This window comes from Pan troglodytes, chromosome 11 (genome assembly GCF_028858775.2).
Source record: "Pan troglodytes isolate AG18354 chromosome 11, NHGRI_mPanTro3-v2.0_pri, whole genome shotgun sequence".
Lineage (NCBI taxonomy): Eukaryota > Metazoa > Chordata > Mammalia > Primates > Hominidae > Pan > Pan troglodytes.
In genome coordinates, this window is record NC_072409.2 from 55,688,000 (window position 1) to 55,696,586 (window position 8,587).

An 8,587-nucleotide genomic window follows, 5' to 3' on the forward strand; every position below is an offset into this window, starting at 1 on the left:
CGAGTGACTCTTGGCCAGTGGAATCTGGTTCACTGTGCCCTCCAGTGCGGGGCCAGGCTTTGTTCCTCTCCCTTGCTTGGCATCCCAGTCTTGTGGGCCCTCTTTCAGTTGTTCATTCACTCCCTGCTTCCTCTCTTCACAAAAACTACTCTGTTGACCTTGGTTTAGAATTCTCTACCCACCCTCCACCCACCTCTTTATGCTGATCCTGTCCTTGTCCTGTCTTGCAAGGCTCAACAGTTAAGTCTCAGGGCAGCCTTCCCTCACCCCTCAGTCCTGCCTCTTTATATAACCATCCTGTAGACTCCTGCTATTTTCCGTCAGCCTGAGAGCCTCAGTTCCCTGCTGTGATAATGTGACTAAAGTCAGCCTCACCTAATTAAACAGGGAGCCCCCAGAAAGCAGGGCTCACTGTCATTCGGCAGTACCTGCCCTGAGTCTGGCCCGTCCTTGCTGCAGCTCTGGAGAACTCAGCAGCCCAGGACAGCACCTTCGTAGGGCTCAGCAATACAGCTGGAACTAAGGGAGGGAGGAAAAGAAAGAGGCAGAGAATAAATGAATCAACTTAGCTAGAATTTTATAGTCAGAAGATCTACAAAGAAGTGGGTTTAATTTCAGGATATATTTGCTTTTAAAGACAAAATGACATTTTAATGCTATTATTAGTGGTAGGGAATGGGTGAAATGTCCATGTGTTGGTGCTTGAGGTCACTAAACAACTTAACATAGCTCTGAGTAGAGGTTTCGAAGAGAGTTTTCGATGAAATGATTTGTTTTACAAAATAGGGCACATTATCTCCTGTTTTGTTGTGGAAACAAAACCCATAGAATAATTCCCCTTTTAAGCAATTCTTCTTTGTTTCTATTGAGGGAAGCTGAACTAGGAATACACCCTGTTAGATCAGGAGAGATTCAAGACAGACATTGGGAAGAATTTTCTATCTGGGGTGTTGTTAATCACTTTCGCACAGTAAAAAAGCCTGCAGAGCAGCCTTTTTTTTGATGAGAGTTAAGGCAATAAGACAATTAATAGTCTAACCCAGTAACAGCTGAATTGACCAGATATCCTTCAAGACTTCTCAGAGACTTCCTCAGCACATGGACTTGAGTTCTTACATAATGTTCTCATTCACAGACTGCATTGTGCCTGCAATCTCATGTGTTATTATTAGTAGTAGTAATAGTATTTTAGACGGAGTCTCACTCTGTCGCCAGGCTGGACTGCAGTGGCATGATCTCGGCTCATTGCAACCTCCGCCTCCTGCGTTCAAGCGATTCTCCTGCCTCAGCCTGCCAAGTAGCTGGGATTACAAGCGCCTGCCACCACACCCAGCTAATTTTTGTATTTTTAGTGGAGACGGGGTTTCACCACGTTAGCCAGGATGGTCTCGATCTCCTGACTTCGTGATCTGCCTGTCTCGGCCTCTCAAAGTGTTGGGATTACAGGCGTGAGCCACCGCGTCCGGCCCCATCTGTTATTATTCAAGGTATTTTAGTGCATCACCGCGCACACGATCTTGGGTCTCGCCATTATTTTGTTATCCCTGTACTTGAAGAAGAGAGACATTCTGACTGGCATTAACTCAACATTTTGTGTGATGGACTATTACATATGGCTCGGAACGCATTTTTGTTTGCTATATAGAAATGATCTTCTCTTCCGTGTGATAAATAATACAGCTAAAAGTCTCAGAATTAATCAAACTTACCATCAATTAATTTCAAATTTTTGACTAGTTTCCTTAAGTATTTAAATTATTATGATTTGCAAAATAACCTTGAAAGTCATTCAGTCAGAATGGCTTTGAAATAAAATCATCATATGTTAAAGTAAGAAATTATATCCTACCTAATAAGGACAATAGATACATTAAAATAGTCTCATCAAGTATTTCTCTTTAGTTAGTAGTTATTTCTCCAAGAAAGTATTAACTTCAATTTTGAACAAAGTTTTCTTTCTTTTTCTGGCAGTATCAGCCTTTTGCCAAGCTGAACACAAGGGGATGAAAAGAAAATCTGGGCTCGAATGTGCAATTTCATATTTTATGTTAAGGCAATTTACAACATATCATAAAGCTGCATTAATAAACAGATGTTCCACAGTCTGCAGAATATAAAATAAATGTCTTGAATAAGCTACGAAGACCAAGGCACTTTTTGGAGCAGATATTTTTGTCTTAAAGTTTTATCTCATGCAAACACTGCATATAACACAAACTTATATAATCAACGCTTTTAGCAACATGTCACAGTAGAACCAAGGCCCAGTTGTTAGCTGAAATCTGTATAAATATAGGTATGTAGAATAGTTAGGAAATATAAATATTAGCATATGCTCTTTATTGTTGATGATACCAATAATTCTTTTATGAACTCAGAAAAGTTTTTTCTCTTTATATTCAAAATGAATTTTTCTAATTACTTTCTTTTTCACAGGGTTCTCCCTGTCTGCAAATTAATACCCATTACAGCTATTTCTTTTAAGTAAATATCTCCTTTGAATCAGTCTTAGTTTCTCCAACACCTAGACAATGCCTGGCACATGTAAAGGCATTCAGAATACAAGTAAATGCATGCATAAAATGAATAAATATATTTACAAGATATTATAGACATGTCATAGGAATGTGGGGGCCAAGAAGAGGGATTCTAGCTTTTGGGTAGATACAATTACTTTTATTATACTTACCATTATATAAATAGAGAAACTAAGGCAGGGAGAGGTTATGTTGTTCCAGGTTCACGTGACAATTCAATGGCAGAGCTTGATTCAAATTTCATACTTTTAACTTACGTACAATTTTGCCTACCATCAAGACATTCTTCTTGCTGAATGGAACAAGGCCCTCAAAGGGAATTTATGGAGTACTATTACACATAAATAACTCTGAATATAAGTAATTCTTCTGTGGAATGATTTCATCTTATATTCTCAGAGAATGACACATTTTATGTCAAATAAGTACAGGAGAAAGAAAATGATTTTATAAATGTTACTAACACTATCCTAACAAATGGAAGAGATATGATAAACTTTACATTCTAATTTGAAATTTATGAAAATGATACACAAAACACTGTTTTGAGTAGACTCTATCTCTTATTTTTGTGAGGCCAAAATATCTAATACATTTATTTTATGAAATAAATGCTTAGGGATTATTTTATTTGTTGTTGTAAGGAATTATGCCTACTGAAATGGACAAAGCATTGTGATTAGTGTTGGGTCTTTTGACTCAGACTAACCTAAAGGGAACAAAGAGGAACAACCAGATGGTGAAACGGAGGTTCCTCCATCCTCTGATAGCTTGACTACCATTGCATTTTAGTAAATCCTTAAATCATATACTATGCTTATGACAACTTAATTTTTTTTGTAATTGATGATGGAGTTGATAAGTTCTTGTATACCCTTGCTTGTTAGATCAGGAGAGACTCAGGACAGACATCAGGAAGAATTTTCTAGCTGGGGTGTTGTTAATCACTTGCCCACAGTAAAAAAAGCCTGCAGAGCAGTCTTTTTTTGATGAGAGTTAAGGCAATAAGACAATTAATAGTCTAACCCAGTAACAGCTGAATTGGCCAGATATCCTTTAAGGCTTCTCAGAAGCCTCCTCAGCACATGAACTTGAGCTCTTACATAATTTTCTCATTCATAGTGACTGCATTGTGCTTGCAATCTCATGTCCTATTATTTAAGGTACTTAGTGCATCACTGCATACATGACCTTAGGTCTTGCCATTATTTTGTAATCCCTGTACTGGAAGAAGAGAGACATTCTGACTGGCATTAACTCAACATTTTGTGTGATGAACTATTACATGTGGCTCAGAATGCATTTTTGTTTGCTATACAGAAATGATCTGTTAATTCTATGTGATAAACAATAATGCTAAAAATCTCAGAATTAATCAAACTTACCATCAATTAATTTCAAATGTTCACTAATTATTAGCGAGAGAGGAGTGTTGAATTATTGCACATTTGTTTATTTCTTCTTTTAGTTCAATGAATGTTTGCCTTTTGCCAAATTTGGGTAATTTTTCCTGTTAGGTTTTCAAAATTCTTTCAGCACTGCGTTCCTTTTCCTTTTCTCCTTCTGAGACTCAGATGACATGTATGTTGGAACTTTAGTTATTGTTCCTCAAGTCTCTAAGGCTCTAATCAAGACTTTTTCATCTTTCTTTCTCTCTATTGTTCAGATTAGATAATTTCTGTTGATTTATATTCACGATAACAGATTCTTACCTCTTTAGTTTTATTGTAATAAAAAGCTTACTTAGAATTTTGTATGTCAGTTATTGGATTTTTTGGTCCTAATATATTCATTTTGTTCCTTTTTACATCTTCTATTTATTTTCTGATACTTCTAGTTTTCCATTGGTATAAAAGTGTTTGTGACCGGGCATGGTGGCTCACGCCTGTAATCCCAACACTTTGGGAGGCCGAGGCGGGCAGATCATGAGGTCAAGAGATCGAGACCATCTGGCCAACATGGTGAAACCCCTTCTCTCCTAAAAATACAAAAATTAGCTGGACGTGGTGGCGCGTGCCTGTAGTTCCAGCTCATTGGGAGGCTGAGGCAGGAGAATCGTTTGAACCCGGGAGGCCGAGGTTGCAGTGAGCCTAGATTGCGCCACTGCACTGTTGCCTGGGTGACAGAGTGAGACACGGTCTCAAGAAAAAAAAAAAAGTGTTTGCGACCACTTGTTGGAACATTTTTATAAAAGCTGCTTTAAAATCCTTGTGATGTAATTCAAATTTCTGTTTCTTCTCAATATTGGTAGCTACTTAGTACTGACTGTCTTTTCTCATGTGGGGTGCAGTGTATCTGGTTTTTTGTAATTTTGGATTGTGTCATGGACATTAAGTTTTGAGGCTCTGGGCCTTCATAAGATATTAGGCGGATGGATGCTGTTTTTGTTTTAGAAGCAATTGACCTTGTCATATTCAAGCTGCAAGTTCCAATCTGTGTTTTGTGAGCTGTGGTTCCAACAATCAGTTGAGTTTTCAAAGCCTTTCCAGTTTTCTTCAGATGTGTCCTGGTGGTCAGTGTGGAACTCGGATGATAATCTGCTAGCTTCGTTCTCAAAATCTTTGGTTAACTAATTAGGAGCCGATCCACACACATGCAGCTTGGGGATGCGCTCAGTTCATTAAAAACTTTATGGTGTCACTTTCTCATACTCCTTCCTCTCCACAATGTCTCCAGTATTTTCTGGTTCCCTGGAGCTCCTCTTTTCTGTTTTCTGGCCAGAATGCTGGGTCTTTGATTACGGTACTCTGCTACAGTGTTTCATGGCTGCACCCATGTTTGGAGCCGACAGGTGGCAAAATGAGAAAAGACTTTAAAAAGTTTGCATCACCCTCTTGGGATCACTACTGCACCAACTGGAGAGGAAGATGCCCTGGCCTGAGGGTTTTGTTTCTCCTAGGCACTGCCTGCTGCTGCCACCACAGGAATTCTTGGGGGCCAGATCACAAGGGCTCAGAGAAAACAAACAACAACAAAACGGAGGGATTTCTGCATTCTCTCGGAGTAATAGGGGTCCTCTTTCCTGCCCAAACTTGTAGGGCTTATCCTTGATCTCAGCAATTGCTGAGAAACTGTTCCACCCTTTACATGGAAAACAGACTTTCTTGTTTGCCTCATCCCTACCAGTGCCTTTCTCCCTAAACCTAAGTTCAATTACCAGCTTCCCTTTATCATTGAACTTGATGCTTTCTTCTCATAGTAGAATTAAGAGGAAAGTAAAATATTTTTTGTACCTATATCTTTATTATATTTAGACAAATCACAGAGTGAGAGAGTAGGGGTTTCAAGAAAAATAGGAGAGAGACAAAGGAGAGAGAAAGAACTGCTTGTGGAAATACAGAATATCCCACATTTTCAATGTGGAAAGTGTATGAGGGTATGAAAGAAAATACTCAGTTTTTTTTGTCCTGTAAGAGGCAGCATTGACAAATGTGTACCAGAGTTTGGGTACATTTGAGCCAGTTCTTCAGAATCGCGGGGTGGGAAATAGAACAAAATTATTTACACCTAACTCTAGGCAGATAAGTGTGCTTCAAGGAAAGGCAAGGGCCTGGCTAGATTCTAGATGTTTTTAAACTGGAGGCCAGAGACAGCTTTAGGGAGTCTATATACAGGCACAAATTTATTTCTTTTATATTATTCTTGCTCTTTGAAAACGGTCTTTATGCAAATACACACTATATAACCAAAGTTTCTCTTTGTTCCAGGCAGCAGTAGGGCTGATTGGAGCCATTGTACAGTGTCGGGAACATACCAGCACACTGAGAATAGCATCATGTCATAAGGACCCAGAGCAGGTGGACCCTGCTGTGATGCACAAAGGTGAGGGTGCAGCTGCCCAGGACACACTCATGCATGTTTGTGTGGACCATGGAAGATGGCAGGGGAAGAGCTGTCAGGTTGTTGGGGCAGAGGGTGTGCATGAGTACTCGCCTGTAAGTCATGTTGTAGAATCACCTCGCACAGCCGCTGTATCTTCCCACCAGCATCACCAGATAACTCCCTTATCGTCACTTCAGTAATGCTTGATTTTGTCTGACTTTTTTATGTTTACCAGTTCAGATAAAGAGAATTGCACTCTCATCATTGCTATAATGTACACTTTTTTGACTACTAATGAGTCTGAGAATCTTCAGATACATTTGTTAGTCATTAATGTTTTTTCTCTCTCTTTTTTCTGTTTTTTGAGATGGAGTCTTACTCTGTCGCCAGGCTGGAGTGCAGTGGCATGATCTCAGCTCACTGCAACCTCTGCCTCCTGGGTTCAAGTGATTCTCCTGCCTCAGCCTCCCGAGTAGCTGGGGCTACAGGTGCCCCCCACCACACCCAGCTAATTTTTCTATGTTTAGTAGAGACGGGGTTTCACCATGTTGGCCAGGCTGGTCTCAAACTCCTGACCTCGTGATCCATCTGCCTCGGCCTCCCAGAGTGCTGGGATTACAGGCGTTAGCCACCGCGCCCGGCCATGTTTTCTCTTCTTAATCTGTTTGTACTTTCATTTACTTTTTCTTTCTTTTTTAATAAGAAGTTTTCATTTTGGATATCAATCTTTATATCTTCAATAATGTTGTAAATATCTTTTTGTTCCCACTAGCTTTTCTTACAAACTTTTATTCCTAGTGTCTTGTTGCACAGAAATTTTATTTTATTATGGTCAGTTTTGTCGGCCTTTATCTTTATAATTTGTATGGGGTTCTTTTCTTGGTTTTTTTTGATTTGTATAAAAGTGATTTTTTTACCCTAAAGTCAAAAGTTAAAATTTAATGTTTTCTTCCTATTTCAGAGGACCATGCAAGATATGATAAAGATCTATGTCACTGAATTTTGGTTCTGTATTTGTATCTCAGCTTCCCGGAAATAAAAAAGAATTCTAACATTCATACTTTCAGTATTTTATGTGAGAGGTTTTGTTGTCAAAATCAAGTCTGAGAGCAATGTTTATTGGGGCCTTTAATTGGAGTCACCAAGCGATAAAGGGGACATTGTCCTCAACAATAAAACTATAATAAACACGTTTTGGACCATAAATATATGACAATTTCTTAAAAGCAATTTCTTGGGCAATCAAGACAATATGGCTTGAGTATGGAGTTATATGATGGTCTGGATTAATCCAGTATTAAATCTCTGGTTATTACAGAAATCAGTGGAGCCTATTCTTCCAAATAAGCCTTAAATATTACTTATCTCAACTGAGATTTTGGTGAAAATTTAGCTTTAGAGCTTTTATTGACTTGCCAATGACCTGAAGTTAAGATTATTCTTTTCCACCGAATGAAGACAAACCACCTTATAAAAATTAACCCAGAAGGCTGTAGAGGTGATTTGTTTTCTTCATTTCTGATGACAGTTAAATAGCTTGACTAAAACTCTTGGTTCCCTAAATGGCTTTTCTGCTTTTGGATGGTGGTAGCCTGGGGAATGTAAGGAAAGCAGATGTCTCCCAAAACTGGGAATAAAATACATGGTTTATTCCAATACATTCCAGGAAACACCATTTCCAAGCTCTTTAAACTAAAACATTACTGTAAACATGTTGGCCTAAAATCTTTCAGAGCTAGAAATTTTCAGAACAATAGCTGCCAGTTGCCACCATGATGTTAGGAAATTCTCATTAATTCTTACATGACGGTTGTCTGCATAGAGATGAAACACTTGACTAAATTGTCAGCAGCACAATTGTGTCCATACAGACAGATAGAACAAATTCAATGCTGTGATGTAGTTTAAATGTGCACATATTAACTGATTAGAGAGCTAGAAAATGGAGGGTATTTTTAGCAGCATATGATAAATATATTTCTGACTGTTGAATATTGTTTAACTGCTTTGTTCTAGTTACTGGGGATTATATAGTAGGAAGTAATACAGACAGATGTCACGTCCTGATGGGCCTTGTATTTCAGGGATGAAATGGGATTTTGTTGGTGCCAAGACCTGATTGCTTTGCCAGTTACCCTCACCCCTGGCTCATGAGGAAAGAGTATTGAGGAGATTCTCGAGGAACCACATGAGTTTTAATATTATAAGCTTCTGCCCTGAATTGAAAG

General features: G+C 38.7%; 1 long non-coding RNA gene across 1 annotated transcript in view; it reads left to right on the forward strand.

Annotated features, from left to right (window-relative positions):
• LOC134807658 (uncharacterized) overlaps positions 1–8,587 on the forward strand; it is a 219,883-nt gene extending 211,296 nt beyond the window's left edge. The window contains exons 2-4 of the long non-coding RNA XR_010148672.1: positions 6,245–6,359; positions 7,678–7,857; positions 8,444–8,587. This is a non-coding gene — a long non-coding RNA (uncharacterized LOC134807658). The remainder of the gene's footprint in view (positions 1–6,244; positions 6,360–7,677; positions 7,858–8,443) is intronic.